This window comes from Euprymna scolopes, chromosome 21, assembly GCF_053919585.1.
Source record: "Euprymna scolopes isolate OS-2025 chromosome 21, ASM5391958v1, whole genome shotgun sequence".
Lineage (NCBI taxonomy): Eukaryota > Metazoa > Mollusca > Cephalopoda > Sepiida > Sepiolidae > Euprymna > Euprymna scolopes.
The window spans coordinates 51551070-51574167 of record NC_136502.1 but is presented as its reverse complement, the minus strand read 5'-3'; the positions used below and the strand labels follow the sequence as shown (position 1 = coordinate 51574167).

General features: G+C 33.1%; 1 long non-coding RNA gene across 2 annotated transcripts; it reads left to right on the top strand.

The window, feature by feature from the left end:
- Positions 1-359: 359 nt before the first annotated feature.
- On the top strand, positions 360-21275 carry LOC145242301 (uncharacterized). Of its 2 annotated transcripts, none has more exons than XR_013862699.1 (2): positions 360-1053; positions 19966-21275. It is a non-coding gene; the product is annotated as an uncharacterized LOC145242301 (long non-coding RNA). The 2 variants fall into 2 exon arrangements; XR_013862700.1 differs by lacking the exon at positions 360-1053 and adding an exon at positions 6728-7804.
- The last annotated feature ends 1823 nt before the right edge of the window (positions 21276-23098 follow it).

Genomic DNA, 23098 nt, shown 5'->3' with positions numbered 1-23098 from the left:
AAATAAATAAATAAATAAATAATAAAATAACAACAAAAAAGAATGTCGACAAATAAGAAAAGGTACTAGTGCAGAGAGTGATCCGGACGTAAATAATAACGTTATTATTTAAAAAGCCATTCTTAACATGGGGAGTGTTTTGTACATATTCTGTACTTTAACCTTACAATTGAATAAATAAAAAAAACATATAAAACTTTAATTAAACTTGGAAATACGATTTTAAAAATAGCGCGGATCGGATCACTCTCTCCTCACCTAAGAAAATAATAATTGAACAATCCAAATGTTAATTTTAACAGTCGTTTCATTCTATTTTCCTCATAACTTTTTTCATAAAATTTAACATACAGTTTTTTTTGTTTTTTTTTTTGTTACTGTTTAGTAGCTGTGCCTTGTTCTGGTTTTGACGCCAATTCGGTATCTTCTGGCGCATTACGTAAACAGCAGGAAGATGCTGACGAAAACATCAGTAATAAATTAATAATGCGTTTCTTGAAATTTACTCATTTTTCAAAAAGAAAAACGAAATAAAAATTGATTTTTTAATTTTGATTTTTTTTATTTTTTAAAGACCTTTTTCACTTGTATATTAAATAAAATGATTATTCCACATCTGACTTCGCGGATGCGATATAGACTTTTTTTAAATCCAATTAAAGTTATTTAATCTCCATCTAAACGGTATAATGTTTTTCTGTGTTCGGTCAGTGAAGGAGAAATCCTGCTACATTGAGGCAAGTTAAATTTCTGTCCCAATCCAGCGTGTCACTTTTTTAGGGAGCCCACATTAAAATCCGACCTTGTGTCTAACTCTGTCCTCGCGGGGTGGGGGTTCAAGTAAGTAGGTAAAAAGCAAACATACATACGCACATACACACACAAAACAAAATCAACTTTTTTTGTGTGTGTTGAGAACTATACAAAAATGCTGTGATACACCGTGTAGACATTTTTGTCTCTTATAAAATGGGAGAGTTCATTGAACGCTACGGACAAAATACAGCTGATTGTATTATTCTACTTTTCACACCATCAGAGTTTCAAAAACAAGTAAGTTTTCTTTACCGTCTCATGAGATTCTATTTGTATTTTAATATGAAAATTAGCATATAATAATAATAATTATTATTATTAGGTGGTTTTGATTTATCTAGACGCCGCTATTCCGAACTCACATCAAGCCGCTTATGCACTTAACGGTCGTAATTTAAAAAGCTAGAAGAAAAAAAAATCATATAAAAATCCTTTTTTGGGTAAAATTTATTGGCATTATTTTTATTTATTATTTTTTTTTTTTAGATTAACTATCAACTAAAAATTGAATTTTCACTTCTGGCAGCTATCAACTAATTTGATACTTATCTCTGTTAAAATAATAACGTTGCTATTTAGAAACCCATTCTTAACGTGGGGAGGGGGGACGTTTTTAAACTATTCTGTATTTTGACGAAAACAAAAGATACCGTAAAAGGCGCTTTTGCAATCGTCGTCATTGGTTTGGGGGAGATAACTCTTATTTTACTGAAAAATCCGTTTTTTTTTTTTTTTTTTTTTTTTTTACAAAGGCATCACCACATTATCAAGGCCCAGAGGCCACTCAAGGATAAGGGTTAAAGAGTGTACAGTAGAAGTTGGTCAATATAGTAATCATTAGTAATGAAAATTTGGTAAATTTAATAACTTATATGGAACGGCTCATCAAGAACTTATTTACTTTAGACTTGAACAAAACCATATTGTAGTCAGCCGGAAAGCAGGAAAACGGAAGACAATTCCACAGGCGTGCAGTTCTAAGAAAGAAGCTTTGTTCATGGAATCTACGTTTAGGTTTAGGCACAGATAAAGAGTGGGGGAAATTATTGATAGTGTTTACAGCTAGACGAGTGTTTCTTGTGAAAGTTTGGCGAGGGGGGACCATAGATTGAAGCTCAGTTGAACACTTTCCATGAAAATAACGATACATCAGAGACAAACTCGCAACATCTCTTCTGTGAGATAGAGGTTGCAAGGAGGAGAAAAGGACATCTCCTACGAGGCTACGAAGTCTATTTTGAACTCTATCAAGGCAGGACAAGTTCTTTCTAGCAGCTCCTGCCCAGATGTGGCAACAGTATTCCATCCTTGGACGTACCTGGCTCTTATATAGATAGAGAATAGCATCAGCAGTGAGATATCTACTGGATCGATAGAAAGATCCCACCATTTTTCCAGCGGCCTTGGCAACAGATTTGATATACGTGTTCCATTTAAGATCAGGAGTAATGGTCAAGCCCAGAAGCTTGTCAAAACTTGAGGCCTCCTGAAGACGAGAGCCATTCATTTCAATTGATGACAAATGTGGATTAGAATGTTGATGATGTAAAGAGAGAAGCTTGGTTTTAGATGCATTAAAAGTAACCAGCCACTCCTTTCCCCATTGTACTACGTGCTCAAGATCAGAGGAGAGAGAATTGGAGAGAACTTGCTCGTTTACTGTCTTAGATGTGGTACCATAAATGGTAGTGTCGTCAGCATAAATGTCTACAAATGATGTAAGGATATGATTTGGAAGATCATTAATGTAGATCAGGAAAAGAGTTGATTTGTTTTTGTTTTTTTTACGAGAGTTTGGGACGCTAAAACATTACAAAAAAGAAAAACATTAATAAATAAAATTTAAAAAAAGAAGGAAATCCGACGCCAATTGTAAAGAAATTTTAATTTTTCTTGGTATTTTTACGACCTACCCCAGCAGCGTAGGATAAACACCTCCAACCACCCTATGTTAAGAACGGCTTTCGGAATAAACACTCTCACCCAACCTCTCTATGTCAAGAAAGGCTTTCGCAGTTGAGGGGGTGTTTATTCCGAAAGCCGTTCTTAACATGAGGAGGTTGGGTGTTTATAATACCTTTTTCTTAAATAAAACATTCGAGTAATTGTAAAAAATATGAAAATCCAGTAATCTTGCAGAATTTGATCCGGATCCTCTGAATTTTCCGTCAAGTATGGTTCGGGCTCGACCCGCAGTCACCGGATTAAACTGAGCAAAGTAACGGACGCAGACAAATTTTAAAACACACCGGAAAAAAAAATAGAAATACAATAAATAAAAAATAAGAAAATCCGGTATACCGTAAATTTAAGGAATATATATTTGTTCCGGTACAACGCTTGGCTTAAACCGATGATTGCCGGTCTCGCCCGATCCATGCTTGACGGTAATTCCCGAGAATCCGGGTCAAATTATGCAAGAGTACCTTTTTTTTTTTTCCAAGTTGCATTTTATATTGTTTATTTATTTTTATTTATTTATTTATTTATTTATTTATTTTTGCAATTTGTGTTGCTTATGCACTTATGTCGCTGCTATTTTTTTAAATTGTATTTTCAAGTTGAATTCAAGTTTTACCATATCTTATTAAGTAAAAAGAATTGTTAGAAAACATCCTCCCCATATAAAGAATGGTTTTCTAAATGATAACGTTATTATTTCACCACGGCAACAAGTGCCCGATTTTTTATCAACAGAAGTTTTGTTTTTTTTTTCCAAGAAAATATGATTTTTTTTTCAACCGTAAATTGTTAAGGTGGAAAGTACAGGGGTTTTTTTTTTTTTTTCTAAGAAAACCTATTTTTTATTTATTTATTTTTTTTTATTTGTGGTGAAAGTGCACTGTGGGACCACCCGAAGACGGTCAATGTGCACTGGTTGTCCAACCTGCAAAGCATGTTTATTCCGAAAGCCGTTCTTAACTAGGGGAGGTTGGGGATGTTTATTCCGAAGGGCACTTTCTTTTTTTTCAACCTACCCGTAATCAACTTCTTAAAGGTAAGTCTTCAGGTGGTCCCCCCCAGTGCGCTTTCACTTTTATTATTTTATTTATTTATTTATTTTTTTTTTTTTTTGCAAACAGAAGTTGTTTTTTTGTTTTTTTTTTAATAAGAAAGGATGAATGATTTTGATGAAACCCATAAATTGTTAGGTGAAAGTACAGAATTTTTTTTTCCAAGAAACTTTACAAATTATTTTTTGTCAACGAATGTTAAAAAAAATAAACAGAAAAAAATAACCCCCATCACTCCAAAAATAATTTTTAAATTACATTTTTTATATAAAAAAACACAAGAAAATGGTATTTTTTTTTTTTTTTTTTTTTTTTTTACAACCTAACACAGTATAGTATAAATACCCCCAACCTCTCCATGTTAAGAACAGCTTTCAATGTTGGGAAGTGGTCTTTATTCTGAAAGCCGTTAACATAGGGAGGTTGGGGGTGTTTATTCTACGCTGGGTTAGGTCATAAAGAAAATGCAAAATAAAAAACGTCGATTTAGTGTTTCAACATTTGAACAACGACCAGGTTAATCTGGTGATTGCCAGTCAAGCCCAAGTCATAATTGATGAAAAATCCCAAGGATCTGGGTCACATTCTGCAAGAGTACCGAAAATCCTATCTAAAAGTCATGGTCTGTATTCTGTATAAGTACCTATAATTTGTTAAAAAAAAAAAAAAAAGGTCCTAATGCAGAGAAGGTAGCGGGCTATTTTTATTAATCATATTTTCAGGTTAAATTCAAGTTGTATATCTTGTAATTAAATTGTTAGGTGAAAGGGTCAAAGTGCCTTGGAGTACGAAATAAAACTTACCTCAAACAGATATCACATTTAAAATTGTTGCCGCAAAATATTTTTTATGATTTTAAGATCTTTATTATTCAATGCGTTACCCTATTGTTTTCAGTGGTCGCTATGTTTGTTTTTGCGCATGTGATATTCGTTAAAAACAGACCTGAACACCCCTAAAAGACAACTTTTTAAAGATGTCTTAGTTTGTACTCAATCGTATTCTGTCCGGTGAAAGTATAGAATAGTTACAAAATATCCCTATGTTAAAAATGGTTTTCTAAATAAAACTTTGGTGAACCTTAAGGAGCTTGACCCCCTCTCTCTATTTTTTTTATTTTCGCCTTTTTTTTCAATTTTTTTTTTCAGTGGATTATTACCGAATGGACATTAGTCTACCAGATTATCAAAACAAATGAAAAAAGTCAATATTTAAGTATTTGTAAGGGGTGCTCAGTTTCTAATGCCACATTCTAGTAAATCGATCACCCATTTTAGAACCACTCAAAGTTTTTAGGCAAGTGCGGTGCTTACTTTGCATAAGTAAAAAAAAAAAAAAACGGGCTGAAATAATAATGCTATTTAGAAAGTCATTCTTAACATGGGGAGAGTGTTTTGTAATTATTCTGTATTTTCACCTAACAATTTAATAAAAGAAGATATGGTAAAACTTCAATTTAATTTGAAAATACTATTTTTAAAAATAACACGGTAACAAAAGTGCATAAGCATCAAAAAACATTTTTTTAAATTTAATTTCTAGTTTGCAATCATTTATATCGGGTTGAAACTGTCTAAACATAAAACTTTGTTTATGATCGTTTCATATTCGAGAAAGTCCACTGATAGTGGACTACTGCCAGAAGTCTTTCAATGTCAGATAATTCAATATCGCCTGTTATTATTATATTTATAAAAGTGGAGAATTGATAACGGTTAATAAATTGTTAAAATGAAATAAAACAATTTATATCAAACGCAGTTTTTGTGTTAAAACTCGGCATTACCCGTGTTAAACGCTTTAAAATAAGTCAAAACACAAAACAAACTTTTTCATATAGAAGAAGAGTAACTATTGTTTCCTTTGGTAACATTTATTTCTTATAAACTAGCCTGGGTGCCTGGCGTTGCCCGGGTGTTTGGAGGTGTGTTGAGCAAAAAGAAAAAAATATATAGTAGGTAGGCTCGAACCCGTACCACGAAGGAGGAAAAGAATGTGAAAAAAAAAACAAACAAAAAAAAAAACTGACGTCTTTGCCTAACCGGAAGTGGCAAAGGCTAGCCAATCGAAAAGAGGGGATGATTTTCGAAAATATCAGCGAAAAAAGCGACCCCCCCCCTCTTCTTATAGAAAATTGCCCAGTTGAGAGTGAAGAAATTAATGTTTTTAGCCAATTTTTCGATATTTGTTGTTCGAAGGGTTGAGCTTCAAAACGATACTGATCTTGTGAAAATCCGTCGCCTGTCGAAAGTTTTAGGCAGACATACGTACATACATACATTTAAACAGACAGGTGAAATTTATATTATAAATGCTGAAAATTCCCCGACACCACAGTTAGAAGGTAGATAACAGTCAGGTCTGGTGTAAAGCTTGTGAAATATTGCTAAATCGCAACCCCAACTCGGTCAGGAGTCAAATAACACAGGCCTAAACTATACTATAAACAAGTGCACATGAACTCTAGTAAAGGTTCCTTAAAAGCAAAACCGTCATCAAAACATTCAACCCTTCCGGAAGGAAATGACGCTTTTAAATTAACGGTATCAGACACATAAGTTCTTCTTGTAGGAGGTATAAAACTAGAGCCAAACACGGAACTAGGTTTCTCAGTCAAAGAAGAAACCGACCCTCTTCCGATCACCAACCTTCTCAGGACAATCGTTTTAATTTATTTTTCTCACATATAGGCTTTCTTCAAGTAAAGTTCCCTGACGATTATTGACTCCTCTATTCCGAATTTCTGTTCGTAGCACATTGGTAGGACGGTAGACTGTTTCTTACCGATATAAATGACTGAACTCTAAAAGAAAAAAAGAAAAAAATTAATGAAACAAAAAAAAAGTTTTTGTTTGAATTTTTATAATAGAAAAATGTTTATGAAATGTGGGTTTTTTTTTGTTTGTTTTTTTTCACCCCGAAAGTATTAGTTGGAGAGTTAAGAGTTTTGCAGTGGTGGCTAGTCGCACACAGACTGAGGGTTAATGATAGAGTTACGAGAGCGTTTTCAGAGATAAGAGCTGTTGCTAACCAAACAGAGTTAATGGTAGTGTTAAGGGAGTGATTTCTTTTTGATGGGACATTGCTTTAAGGGTTAGTTGATAGGTTGGGAGGGTTTGTGTGTATGTGTGTGTGTGGATGGTTGCCACCTAGACATAAAGTTAGGGGGGGTGATTCGTTTGGGGTCGATGCCACGTGGACAGGGTTAACAGGCGTGTTTTGTCCCCCTTCTTAGCAAAAAAAAAATGTGCCCAATTCATCTCTTAACATTTGATTATGTCTTTCAAATGCTATCCAGTTAGAGAAGGTTCTGATTTTATGTTTAAATTATATACGAAACTGATCTGAGCAGTAACATTAACTTCTAAAGCAACTGTATTCTTGAGTTTGTTTTACAATCCACAGAGATTCGGAAAAGTTTGTGTGTGTGCGCACGCGCATGCGCGTTACCAAAGGTAAGATAAGTTACTCTTCTACCTAGCGGAATAGGTTTTTAGTGTTTTTACTTATTGTAAAATGTTTATTCGACTCGAAAAACAAGTCAACTGGTACACGACACGAGTGCAGCCTCAGCCATTTTGCCTTGTGCTCGTGTACCAGTCGACATCATTTGTTTCTCGAACCAAATAGACATTTTAAATCAAGTAAAAACCAACACCACTAAAAACCTGTCTAGCTATGTAGAAGAATGACTTATCTTGCCTTTGGGAACATTTCTTTGTTATGTATTTGATTTGTGGACCACTTTTTCGAATCTCTGTAAATTTTAAAACAAACCCGTTTTTTTTTTTTTTTTTTTTTTTTTTTTTTATAAGTACTATTCGCATCTTAGATGCTATTCTCACACTGTTTTGGTCGAAATAACCTTTGACCTTTAGGTATTACGAAGTGGGAGAGTTCATTAAACGCTACCAACAGAACACCCACCACCATAGATGGCATTGTTATACAAACACACAATTTTCCTAAAACATGTAAGTTTTCTTTACTTTGTTTTCGTTTGATAACCGGCATTTTCTTATTGTTATAGTTGTGTTTGGTGAAAGTGTTGCATAATTAACAGTTGGAGGGTTGAAAAATCGTAAATAAAAAAAAATAAAAATAATTTGTAGTAAACGCAGTAAAATTTAATTCTTTATTAACCCATGACTCGTCTACTTTTAACTGATGAACGTGAAGTTTTCAGGCTAAATAATTTTATCGGAGAGGCGATATGTAGTAGCTTTTTTTGTGTATGTGCGTCTGACATCTGACGCTGGAGTGCTGGCTGAGTGCTGGGCTGGACTGCTGGACGTGGTTGAGTTAAAAACAACTTAGTATTACGTATAGAAAGAAAAAAAAAACAACAACATTTTTAAAAATTAGTTTTTAAAATTAGTAAATATTAAATAAGTATTATAGCTTATTTCCAATATGGCTACATGTTTTATTTGCCAATATGAACGAGAATGAAAATTAGATTTAAAAAATGCAAAATATTTAGTGAGCTTTATAAAATAAATAAAATATTGGTGCTTATGCAGAGAGGGGAAAAATATATTTATTTGCTTCCCCACCAAAGAAAGCACAAGGCCGTTTTTAATGTGGGGTAAAAACCAGCCCCCCCCCCTAAAAGTAGGCAAAAAGGGGGCACTCCACTCTGGTTACTAAAAATAATAATTGTCCCAGTATAGAAGTTTTCCCCTCCATTGACTGGTACAAATTTTCTTAAGTGCAGCAGCAGCATCTGCAGAAGAACAGATACTACGCTTTGATCCCGGCCCGAAGGCCGAGAAAATAGAAAAAGGTACCGTGCTATTTGCAAGTTAAATTCAAGTTTTACGGCATATTTTGTTAACTTGTTAGGTTGAAGAACAGAATAGTTACAAAACAAACATCCTGCCTTTTCATGTTAAGAATAGATTTCTAAATAATAGCGTTATTTCAGCACGGTACCTTCTCTGAATAAGTCCAAACATATTCATAAAAATATTTGTTTCATAACACAATTCTCTTGTTTTCGCAGCCATAATGTTAAAAAAATAAAAATAAAAATAATAATAATAATAATAATAAAAAAAAAAGCAATAGAAATAATTTTAATCTTAAAGTTTCTTATGTCACAAAAGTTTGCGTTTTTTTTTTTATGACTTTGCTAAAATTATTTTTCATTAGACATAATTTCGATTTCTATTTTTATCTACCGTCGATATCACTCGATAGTATATTTACTAATTTCAAGTGTATTAAAAAAAAAAAAAATGCGCTTCTACACTATTGGGACGAAATTTTCGAAATCGTAAAACTGAATTTCACATAAAAACAATATCTACGTATTCCTCGTATTTTTAAGATGATTATATCCCAAAATTACGAAAATTGATAAGGTAGAAAATTATTTATTAAAGAAAATAAAAAATAGAATTTGATGAAAACGAACGTAAGGCACAGAGTTCAAAAAGGAGGTAATTTTCTGCTTTGATTTAAACAAGATGGCGACAATTTTTCACCTGCTAACAGGATTAAAGTTAGTTTGTTTAATAATTCAGTAATATTCAAGTAATTTCGACTGCATAATTTGGAAGCTACCATTGTAACTTATTAGAATTGACAAAAATATCTGGTAAAACCATTGTTTTTTTTTTTTGTTTTTTATCTGATAACTCCATCCCAGTTCTGTAGAAGCGTCAATTTTTTTTTTTTTTTTTTTTTTTTTTTTAAATATGATTTTAACTCCACGTTTCGTGTATCGTAAAAAAATACAATTTTTGAACTATTGCATTTCGCATTTTCGATAACATTATTTGGCCTGGAAACATTACCTTTTACAATGTTGAAACTAAGTTTGTTTTATTTTTTATTTTTTAATTCTTTTGTTTGGGTGTTTTATTGTGACATAAACCAAAATGGCTCGTCATTTATTGGCCTAATTTCGGTTAATTTCGTTAAACTGGTTTTATTGAAAGTTATAACAGGAAGCGCTCTCAGCTCTCTCCGTAAGAAAATTAGGGGAGCGCGCTTTTTGCCTGTTAAAATTAATGTTAGTAAATTTAGGCATGTTTTTTTTTTTTTTTTTGTTTTTTTTTTTTTACTATTTCTTTTACAGACATATGCACTAAAAAGATCAGCTGCTATCTTTCTTTTTTCGCGTGGCAAAGATACTATCGATGAAATAAGTTTGTAAAGAGAAAAGTGTCCAACGTACACGAGTGCTTTTTTTTTTTTTACATAGGCATCACCACATTATAAAGGCCAAGAGGCCACTCAAGGATAAGGGTTAAAGAGTGTACAGTAGAAATTGGACAATATAGTAATCATTAGTAATGAAAATTTGGTAAATTTTATAACTTATATGGAACGGCTCATCAAGAACTTATTTACGTTAGACTTGAAGACAACCATATTGTAGTCAGCCGGAAAGCAGGAAAACGGAAGACAATTCCACAGGCGTGCAGTGTGCAGTTCTAAGGAAGAAGCTTTGTTCATGGAATCTACGTTTAGGTTTAGGCACAGATAAAGAGTGGGGGGGATTATTGATAGTGTTTACAGCTAGACGAGTGTTTCTTGTGAAAGTTTGGCGAGGGGGGACCATAGATTGAAGCTCAGTTGAACACTTTCCATGAAAATAACGATACATCAGAGACAAACTCGCAACATCTCTTCTGTGAGATAGAGGTTGCAAGGAAGAGAAAAGGACATCTCCTACGAGGCTACGAAGTCTATTTTGAACTCTATCAAGGCAGGCCAAGTCCTTTCTAGCAGCTCCTGTCCAGATATGGCAACAGTATTCCATCCTTGGACGTACCTGGCTCTTATATAGATAGAGAATAGCATCAGCAGTGAGATATCTACCAGATCGATAGAAAGATCCCACCATTTTTCCAGCGGCCTTGGCAACAGATTTGATGTATGTGTTCCATTTAAGATCAGGAGTAATGGTCAAGCCAAGAAGCTTGTCAAAACTTGAGGCCTCCTGAAGACAAGAGCCATTCATTTTAATTGATGCCAGATGTGGATCAGAATGTAGATGATGTAAAGAGAGAAGCCTGGTTTTAGATGCATTAAAAGTAACCAGCCACTCCTTACCCCATTGTACTACGTGCTCAAGATCAGAGGAGAGAGAATTGGAGAGAACTTGGTCGTTTACTGTCTTAGATGTGCTACCATAAATGGTAGTGTCGTCAGCATAAATGTCTACAAATGATGTAAGGATGTGATTTGGAAGATCATTAATGTAGATCAGGAAAAGAGTTGGGCCCAGGATGGACCCCTGAGTGCTACCATTAGCGAAATACGCATCGGCTCCGATGTTGAACGTTGTCCGACTGAGGGAGAATAGATTATTTTTACAAAGAAAGAATTTTCACGTGTGTGACCTTTTGCCGGAGTTTATGTAATTATTAACAGGAAAATTGGTGAAAGTCAAAATAGAATCCGCACTATTTTTAAATATTATTTTCAAGTTTAATTAAAGTCTTACAATACCTGCGTTATTATTTATTAAAAAAAAAAAAATTTTTTTTTCAAGTTTACGGATTCTTTTCTTCTTATTGTTTTTGTATTCTTTTGTTCTTTTTTTTATTTTATTTTATTTTTGTTTGGCCGGACAAAACAAACAAACAAAAAAAATGAAAGCAAAGTAAACAAAAATAAAGGGGGGAGGGCTTATGCACTTATGTTACCGTTATTTTTTTTTTTTAATGGGTTAAGTGCCTCCCCCAATGTGTGAAGAGTTTTTAATTATTTTTTAAAGGAAAATTGGTGAAAGTCAAAATTAGCACTTGAGACGATAAACAAAAAGTTTCAGCGTGTACCTACCTACCTACCTCTCATGGAATGTCGTAGATCGAAACACATTGAAATGTTATTTGGTGCTAGTGCACTTATTGATCCGCGCTATTTTTAAATAGTACTTTCAAGTTTAATTAAAGTTTTACGATACCTGTTCTTACTAAATTATTAGGTGAAGTACAGAATAGGTACACAACACCCTCCCATCCCCATGTTAAGAATGGCTTTCTGAATAATGTCATTATTTCTGCATGGCTCAATAAATGCAGGAGTACCTTTTATTTTCTTGAATAAAATAAAAACTACTCGACGAGAACACTACTGTTTTTGTTTTAATAATTATTTTTTATTCAAAATTAAAAAATAAAAATTTTCAATTGTTCAAAACATGTATTTTTTTCCCAAAGCTTTTTGGGATTTTTTTAGCATGGATTCCATTTTGACTTTCACCAATTTTCCTGTTAATAATTTCATAAACTCAGGCAAAAGGTCACACACGCAAAAAATTCTTTCATTGTAAAAATAATAAATTCTCCCTCAGTCGAACAACGTTCAACATCGGAGCCGATACGTATTTTGCTAGTGGGGTAGCAACACTCGTGTACGTCGGCGAAAAATGTTTCAACGGTACAGGTTAGGGTTAGGGTTTGTTGATTTTGTTTGGTATTTTGCGATTGTTTACCTTTGTGTGTAACTAGTTTCATTTTAAAAGGTGGCTAACAATTTGGTCAATGTCAAGTTTCTTTCCAACTCCCCCAAAAACTTTAAAATGACGACTTTTTAGGTTTTCGGTGGTGCTGAAAACGAATATTACATTTAAATTTAGGGCAGATAAGTAGTTTTTATAATATGAAGAAATTAGTTTTTCAAAAAGAGGGGAATCACTTTCCTATATAAATTTAACATAAAATGAGCACCCACTTTCTGATCACCTAGTAATTTCTTGATATCATAAAACAAATTTAACTGATATTCGTTTTCAGCACCCCCCCCCAAAAAAAAAACGGCGCTGTTTTTTTACTAAGAGATTCATTCATTTTTTTTTTTTTCATTTCATAATTTAGGACGCTAATAATACTGTCAGTACACGAGTGGTTTACAAGAAACATACTTTTGTTTTTCGTTCTTTTTTTCATTATAGAACTTGTATAATTTTTAACAAGTGCTTCTGCAGTTTAATATTTCACAAAAACGACACAATCCCCCCCCCCGCCGACTCTCCACTGCCTACCCTGTGCCTGGAGGTCCATACTGCTTCTTGAATTTTTCTTGGTAATCACTGAAGTCTCTTTACAAGGAGTAGCAGCAACTAAAGTCGCCACAGTTGCTGGAGTTACCCGATTTCAGTTTCTTCGTCACTGACCAGCCAGAATTGGAAGGGTAATACTGGCCATGCCACTTTCCTGGCAACACCTTGAGCTAATGATTTGGTAACATCCCCCTCTTTCTTACTTCTTGGTTTGGCTCTTGATTGATAAGGATTTTGAATTCTCATCTTTTGACGAAGAATTGATGAAGGAAATATTTATAATTCCCTTTTCTACTGCAATCCTTAAGTAGGAGCATCTTGAAAATTGTTCTAGCTTGATTTTGCTCATGACATGTATACTGAGTGCCACATGTTCATACTTTGGGATGTCTTTTGTCTTGAAAGTAGGAAAACTACTAGTTGCATGAAAACTGCAGATTAGATCCTCCTGCAAGAAGGGGAGCTTCCTAGTTCTTTCCTATCTTATTGAAGGACAATTGGATGCAGGCATGTATATGTCCTCTTTCAACTCTCCTAACGAACATCTTTTGAACACTGTATCACTGTAGCCAGTCTTAAATACAGCAAAAGTATTATAGTCCCTTCCCTTGAAGCAGATATTGATGCAACTGGGGCACTACCAGATGTAGTAATCTCAACGCAGATACCAACCCAAGATACTACTGAGTGAAGCACCCCTTGACACAAACACCAATGCTATTGAGACACTGCTAGGTGTAGCAAGCCCCATTTAATGAGAGTAAGCTGGGGTACTACCGAATGCAGCAACCCAACCAATAAGAACCAGTGAGACTCTACCAGATGTAGAACTTCCCGAACCCAACAGCTGTATACTGTAAAGAGCAACATTCTCAATTAATCCTCTGTCCCTAAACCTTGCTCGAGAGCACTGTTTCAGAATAAGAAAACTGTAATTCTATTAAGTCAAGTATCAACTGAAGCCTGTCAGCTGCTTAATCTGTGCTTGAAGTAAAACACTGAAAAGAAATGGAAAACTAGTAAAAGCAAATTAGTTTATAGTAAAATCAAGTTGACCAACAGATAGATGCCCCAGAATGAGGACAAAGAGTCCCTTTGAAGGAAAGTGATTTAGCTTGAATTTGGTAAATAGCTGTTCACTCTTAAGCAATCATTTGCAGAAGTGTAACCTGCTAAGATCGGAGTGAGAACAGACTACACTCTGAATTCTTTATTTACAAAAATATTTTTACAAATGTACATTTACAACAAATTAAGCACAAAGCCATAAAAACTGGCTGAAAATGGGTGTTGTTTTGGTCAACCCAGGTTAGAAATAATAAAAACATATCTATCCTACTCTTAACGTGAATCATCTTAGTCACCACAATACTACATTTACACAAGAGGTTGTCCTACTTAGATAACTCAAAATTGATTGCAATGAAATGCTGGAGTGTCGGGGGGGGTGACATTTCATTTGTAAGATCCTCTTTAATTCTTCCAAATAATGACTACCTACTGTTACCTGGTTTGCTCAGAATCAAAAACAAGCAGGTGCTTGAAGAATATGATCAGACTCTGATCAACAAGATTCAATTCTCTGGTTATCTCTCAGGCACAAGGTACACACTATGATTTGTGCTACAGCCAGAATCTTAAAAAATTCTATTCATCTTTTTCTGTTCCACTGTGTCTAATATTGTTGATTACATAAGATAGGTGGTTTGTGGCAAAGGATGCTTTGAATCAATATGAGCTGCCACCTTGTTAATATAATCTAAGAACTGGCAGAGTTTTCAGTATTGGAAGAAAATGTGATTAGGTGCTTCATCAAACATTTCACAACACGGATACTCAAGCAAGACTTCCCTTCCAGAACTGTGTTGTTTGGCATTGAGTGGTAATGCATTGTGGGTCAATCGCAAGGTCAAAGAGAATTGAGTTGCGAAATGACTCATACCTAGCGTCCATCTCTAGTTTAAGCAGTTTTTAATTAACATTTTTTTTTTTTTTTAAATGTAAATCTCTGGTCATAATGTCTTATATATATATATATATATAATATATATATATATATATGTTTTCAATATTTTTTTTATAATTCTTTATGTAAATACAGACATATCTGGCTATGATGTGCAAACCGTTTCAATCATATTTAATTTCATTAAGCAAGAAAAATTAAAATTAAAAAGTTAAAAGTTTTCCAGACATTTCTTTTTAATTTTTATATTTTAATTTTTCTTACCTGATGAAATAAAATATGATTGAAACGATCTGCACATCGTATCAAGATATGACTGTATTTATATAAAGAATAATAAAAAATATATATAATTTGTTATCTTTTATTGAGCACTATCAACGACCCTTGTTGAAATTCAATTATTCTTAATTTTTGGATATCTTTCTACCTGGAATATAATATATATATATATATATATATATATATATATATATATATATATATAAACTATTTTATTACTATCTATCATTACTATATATATAATTTATAATTAATTGTTCCCATATTGTGTTAAATTCTTTCACTCACTTACATTCTCTCTTTCTCTAGCATTCTATCTCGCATGCATGCGTGCTCTAGTATTCGCTTTCTTGTGCACATGATCTCATAATCTCTCTCGCGCACGTGTGCTCTCATATTCTCTCTATCTCACATGTAGTAGTCTCTCTCTTGTGTGCTCACGCTCTCTTATTCCCCCCTCTCTCTCTCACTCTAGTATTATCTCTCTCTCTCTCATTATCTCTTTTTCGTGTGCGCTCTAATATTATCTCTTTCACACGCATTCTCTAGTTTTCTCATTCTCTCTCGCTCTAGTTTTTTCTCCTTGTTTTTCTCTTTTTATTTTTCTTTTCCACATACTTTTTTCTGTTTCCTTTTTTTCTCTTGTATGTTTTCCTTTTGCAATAAACATATGAGCCGGATACGTCCAAGGATGGAGTATTGGTCACATCTGGGCAGGAGCTGCTAGGAATACCTTATCTTGCCTTGACAGAGTTCGGAATAGATTTCGCAGCCTAGTAAAGAATGCCCTTTTCTCTTCCCTGCAACATCTTTCTCACAGAAGAGACGTTACGAGCCTGTCTCTGATTTATCGTCATTTTTATGGCAAATGCTCGTCTGAGCTCCAATCTATGGTGCCCCCTTGCCAAACATTCACAAGAAACACTCGTTTGGCTGTAAACACTATCAATAATTTCCCCCACTCTTTATCTATGTGCCTAAACCTAAACGTAGATTCCATGAACAAAGCTTCTTTCTTGCTCACCTATGGAACTCTCTTCCATTTACCTGCTTTTCAGCTAACTACAATATGGCCATCTTCAAGTCCAATGTAAACAAGTACTTGATCTGTTCCCCTTAAGTAATCCAATTTACCAAATTTACACTTCTAACGATTACTATGATATTGTCCTGTTGACCACTGTACACTCTTTAACCCTTATCCTCGAGTGGCCTCTGGGCCTTGATAAGTGGTGAGTCCTTTGTTAAAAACAATATTGTGAAAACTAAAACTTTAATGTGATTCAAGTAATGGCATCATCTAAAACAAAATTTAATTTTTGTTTTATTACATTTTTTTAATGAGAAATTTTTTTTAATGAGAATTTGTTTCTTTAATGAGAAATTTGGGTTTTTTATGAGAAATTTGTTTTTTTAATGAGAAATTTTGTTTTTTTAATGAGAAATTTTGTTTTTTAATGGGAATTTTTGTTTTTTTAATGAGAATTTTTTTTTAATGAGAAATTTTGTTTTTTAATGAGAAATTTTGTTTTTTTAATGGGAATTTTTGTTTTTTTAATGAGAATTTTTTTTTAATGAGAAATTTTGTTTTTTAATGAGAAATTTTGCTTTTTTTTTAATGAGAAATTTTGTTTTTTATTAATGAGAAGTTTTTTTTTTTTTTAATGAGCAATTTCTCTACCAAAACAAAAATTATGCTAACTTTTCATGTTTTAAAAATATTTTTGTCTCACTTTTATTTTGAAAAAATATTTTTTAAATGAGGTTCCTGTTCCATATTCAATGACCAAGGATCCTTTGAGTTAGGAGTCATTAAACATGGAAGAGCAACTTTTGGGTCAGTTGTTACCTATGATCTATTTTAATTGTGATGCCATAAAAGATCTCCCCACTGTCTTCACACAAGTCTGTAATACAGTCATGAATAGACTTACAATATGCATGATGCAATTTGCCAATTTTAAAAGCATCGAAATTTATACATCTTTCATTTTAATTCACCTAAAGAAATACATAACCTCTGATTCCATCATAACGCATCATTTTATAGAATGGCTTCAAATTAATGGTGGAGAAATTACTGAACTTCTTAATTTAGCCCACTTTTCAAAAAGTTTTATTAAAGAAAACTACTAAGATTCAGTTTTTTCCTTTAACAATTACAAAAAACATTAGCAGCCACCAATTGCCATGATAATTAGCACCCTGCTTGAGAGCTCGTTGTTCAACCTCTTTGGCTTTACATTTGTAGGCAACATGAAGACAGGCTGTTTAAAAGAAGGTGGGTTCCCTCTACCACGCTAAAAAATTACTTGCACTTAACAGTATTCTATAACTCTACAAAGACATTATTTGCTTATGCATGGAGTATTGTTGACACATCTGAGTTGATACTTCTATCGCTAGTCTCTCCCTCTTAGGGTTTCAAAAACAGATCTCCAACTTAATAGATCCCACACTATCAGCCAAGCTCCAACCTCTGTCCGATCGCTACAATGTTGCATCTCTGTGCTTGTTTTACAATTACTTTAATCGAATGTGCTTTGATGAACTCAGAGCATAGTGTCAACCTATCCTAGAGGAAGCCAAATCTCACCTCTTCATATTTGAGGTCCCAAGATGCTGGAAAGCTTTCTACTCTAATAGTTTTTTTTTTCTTTTGGATTGCTAAACTTCAGAATTGCCTCTCTGTTTTCTGCTTCTTTGACTGTACTGATATGCAGAAGTTTAAATGTAATGTGAACAGAAACCTCACTACTTAACTCCCCACAATCCCGTGTTACAAATGATCTTAAATAGTAGCTTCTTATGACCAAGTGGCAATATGCTTAGTTTGGGGTGAAAGAGTTAAAAAAATTTGTCCAATGTAAAACAACCTTTGAATCACTGATGCTATTTGTATAATTCAAACTGTTTTGACCTCATTTTACATAGCTTTATTCGGTCAATTAATAAAATAATCTAAAAAGAAAAAAATCAACTGGTAATGATGTAGTATGAAATTTTTGTCCATATTGATTGCAACCACATTGATTGCTTTAATAATGTGAAGTCTAATGTAATTTTCTTCAAATTGTTCCATGTATATTTTGGAATGGAAATATGACATGGAAACTGCAGCACAAATCCTAAGCGGGTTCAACTAGCTTCTTCCAAAGGAGAAAGTTCCATGAGAAGTTCCATGGATCCCTGTCACATGTATATTCACATTAGGGGAGATGACGATGTTAGGTTTTTCAACTCTTGCACGGAAGTGTCAACGTCCTTCTACATACAGCATCTGGTATTCCCAACTTGTTCATCCATTTAGTACTGACTAGGCTCAATGTTGCTTAACTGCACTGATCTGAGAACTGGTGTGTCAATGTGATTATGCCATGTATACTTTAGTCAGTACTCACTGCAATTTTGATCACATAGGCAGACTTTCTTCCTGCAGGTAAATTCCATGACAAAGTCTGCAGTTTCTACACAGAACATCAACATTTCCATCAGTTCATCTATTGTGTTACACGTGCATGTCCCTATCGAAGTATCTGAAGTTGGCTTTTCATCTACCGCCATCAGATTATCCTCACTGTTTACCTTACAACATTTACATTCATCATCTGATTGCTATAAATGGCAGCACTATTGATCTTGAACATTCAAAATATTGAACAAAATTATTCACATGATTAACCTGTGAGCAGGGGTATTATATCTACCAGGAATTTGCTCAATGGGTTGCTTGTTAAATCTAAAGGGCTAACAATTGGCTTCAATGAAATACTCTCTGTGAATCTTAGGAAGGACATATAGGTGGGATATCTTGCTGAATAAGCTGATATTGGACTCTGTCGTCAGAGTAAAAATTTTTATTTTTACTTAATTGTAGTCAGCAGATTCTATTAGATTTGCCAATTTCTTGGAATTTTCCATTCTATCCATTCAGTGTAGCATTGCTATTGTCTTTTTTGTAATATATGGCGTCATTATCACTTTGTAATGGCTTGATGGCTGATACTTGTTTTCTTTCATGATTAGAATTTGGGAGCATTGGTGAGATTTGGTACTTTGTTTTACGTCACCTCTGATTTGAAAGGCAACAATGTAATTTCAGCAATCGGCAAATCAATTCTTATGCCATGGCATTTAATTAGATTAACTTCATTGAAAACATCTAAGAATATGATAGTTTAATACATACATGACTTTAAAAAAGCTGCTTGAATTGTCAAATTTACAAAAAAGGTTGGAAAATATTTGCTTTGCACATATCTCTTTTAATTTTACTTTAATATGAGGTAGGCCCCAAAATGGTGCATATTCTCTCCTGATGACCAGACATCATCTGTATACTGGAATTGCTTACCTCATAAGAAAAAAAAAAGATAAAATTTATTATTTAGAAGTCTATAGAGAGTAGTAGGCTCCAAAATGGTGCATATTCTCTTTTAATTACCTGACATTATCTGGAAACTGGAATGAAATACCCCACAAATAAAAACATCTGACAAACTTAATTATATACATATCTACAAGGTAAGCTGTTTATTCCAAACAACATCATCTTTTTGCCGCTCACTTCATTATGAGTTTCTGCTACTATTCCAGTAGCAAATATTATTTTGAATGAAACAAAATCTTTTTTATTCATAGGCAACAGTATGAAATGAGTAAAATGAAACTGGGTTCTACATTTATAGAATAAAAAAAACATATTACACATTTCACAATATTATAGCTTTTTTATGTTTAGGGCTTTGACAATCAAGCCTTGAACTACGAAATTTACAAAGTTTTTCTAAATATTTGTCTTGCATATATGTATTTTTTTTTTTTTTTACTTAAATATAAAAGAAATGAAATCTCTTTTTTATTCACAGGTAGCAGTATGAATGGAGTAAAATGAAGATGGCTTTCTTCATCACAAATCAGTAGATACACTTTACCACTGAATCGATATAAAAGGATATCATGGAAAAAAGTCTTTTTCTTGCAAAGTGTGTTATCATCTACAGCAAAAACATTTAAAAAGAATATACAAGCATCTGCAGTAGAAAACGCCTTTACTTTCAAAATTTGTTGCTAATTATTTTCACAAGGCAAATATTTTGAGTTTATATTTTTTTATGACACAGATAGTATCAAAACTATTCCTATTTAATTTCTTATACACCAAATCTATTTGTATTTTTTTAATCCTTTGGACTACTGTTCTAATCTAGAGTGCTATTTTCACAACGTTTTGATCAATGTAACCTCTGATCTTTTTCAGGTGTTATTTTGTTGAACTCAAGGAATCTTTCTGTAGAACTCTAATATTTCTGTCAAAATCGGGAATTTGCATGTAATTTGGAACTGAATCATATCTTTAATCTATGGAGTAAAATACTTTCTCGGCCATGAGTGGATAGAAGTCTCAAGTAATTCCTAATAGTATTTTGAGTGTCGTTCACACTAAGAATTAGACCTTCAACCTCCAGAAGAGTACAAATTTACAACTGAATTTTCCCAATACTTTATATAATAGGCCACAGGTCGTTATGAACAGCAGTTTGAAGAATCCAAATAATACAAGTAATCCTCATGTAATATCTTCAGAATCGTAACACTTAATCTAGTATAATATTAACACTTAATCTAGTATAATATTAAACATGGAAAAACGTGCAACCGAAATGAAACCTCATATTTGTCAAGTGTGTGGTTTAGCAAGTATTTCAAAATCTCATCTCGAGATACATATGAGGAAGCACACAGGGGAGAAACCTTATCATTGTGAAGTTTGTGGTTCATCGTTCAAAACGAAATATACATTACAGATCCATGTGCGGATCCACACTGGAGAGAAACCATATTCTTGTGAGGTGTGTGGCTTTCAGTTTACTTCTCGATCGCAGATTCCATTGCATATGCGAAGGCACCGGGGAGAGAAACCATATTCTTGTGATGTGTGTGATTCAGCATTTACAACTAGCCACGCCTTAAAGATCCACATGCACAAACACACTGGATTCAAGCCGTTTACTTGTGAAGTGTGTGGTTTAACATGCCTTTATAAATCTCTGTTGAATGTGCATATGAAAATCCACACTGGGGAGAAACCGTATCCGTGTGAATTGTGCAGCTCATCATTTATAACAAAATCTGATTTAAAGCGACACCAACGAAAACACACTGGAGAGAAACCTTATTCTTGTGGAGTGTGTGCCTCATCCTTTTCAGTCAAGTCCTCTTTAATAGTGCATATGCGACAGCACACTGGAGAAAAACAAAATAAGAAAACTGGGAAAAAAAGAGAAAAACAAAAACAAAAACAAAAAGACAAGAAGATTAAAAACTAAAGAGAGAACCATTCTTTTTGTTATGTTTGCTTATTATTGACAACAGAGATTGCTTTAAAAACTCATATCTGATTTCATGATTGAAATAAAGATCAAAGCCATGAATGGAACATTGTCTATTCTTAAAACTGCCACCTAACTTCAAAGAATAATGAAATCAAATGTTAGCTCCAGGAGGAAGCCATTTAATATCTTAAAATTAACTGAAGTATATTTTAAAAATCAAGACAGAAACCTCAAGCCAAATCTGTAACTTCATTTTTTATTTTAAGTAAATCCTAATTAAAGATATATCTATGAACCCACATTGAAAAAAAAAAAAAACATCTTAAGAAATACTTTGAAATAATTCCTGGAAAATCAGACTGTAATGAAATACAAATAGCAATATTAAAACGAACAGTGTCTATTCTAAAACGAATCCTCAGATATAAATTCAAATCATAATAGAATCAAATGAGGCGGGAACCTTTTCATCCCTTCAAATTAACTGGAGTAAAACTTTTAAAAAAGGAACAAAATTTATTTTTGTGCAGTGTGTACTTTATCATTTACAAAAAATAATAATTGAACAATATACATGCAGATATATTGGCACAAAACCTTTTTCTTGTGAAGGATGTTGCTAATCATTTACAAAAAAATCATTTAAAGAGACAAGGGCAAATCAAAAATGATTTGTCAAGATTCCCACGTCTAAGAATACACCCCACCCCCATAAGACATAAACCTTGACAAAAATATTCTGATAATAATTAAAATGAAGTTAAAGCATAATAACTATTAAGATGTTGGACAGATTAAAAATAATTTCTCAGTGTGTATTTGCACTGTTACACAAGTAAAATAATAAACTAGTAGTTATAGCACTAAACTGAATAATGTACTATTTCAACTGTGGTCTTGAAATTTAAAAAAAAAAAATCCACAATGAAAATAAATGATAAATTAATGAAGTGGCTGATTTATGAAAATCTGTTCGTAAAGATGAAGTGTTTGCCATATAAAGAAGAAATCGTCCTTTAACTTTTCAGCAAAAAAATTGCGATCATATTTTTTAAAAATACAAAGAGAAACCTAAGAAATTAGATAACTTCTATTTTGAAGTTGAACTTTCCCAAAACGATATTTGCTGACAATGTAAGCTCCTTTTTTTAGAGGGGTTCTCTTGTAGTAATTTAATTTCTTATTATACAGATCTGTTTTGGAATGAGCAGCTACTTTCTCTGTGTAATGGTGGATTTGTTTGCTGTTTGTCTTAGCATGGAAATGAGTTGGGGTTTTTTAATACACAAAAGTCTGGTAAAAACCACAAGAAAAAAATAATTATGAGAATTAAGCAAGAAAAAACAAGCATAAAGAGATAGTGATAAACCCAGTGTGATATTTGAAAAGGAGATATTGATCTTTGAAAAACTTTCTTCTTCCATCTCTATTCTCAAATATATTTTTTTATTCGAAAAATTGACACAATTAGGAGACGAAAAACTTAATAGAGACTTAAAATGTTATAAACTATTTTGTGGTTCATGTTAACAAAAATGTATGCAAAAAAAATGGTGAAAAAATGCTTTTATACGATTTACTGATTTTTATCAGTTTCTCTTTATATTTTTCTTGTATTTTTCCATCTGTATTCGAAATAATGTATTTTGCAAAAAAAGATCAGAAG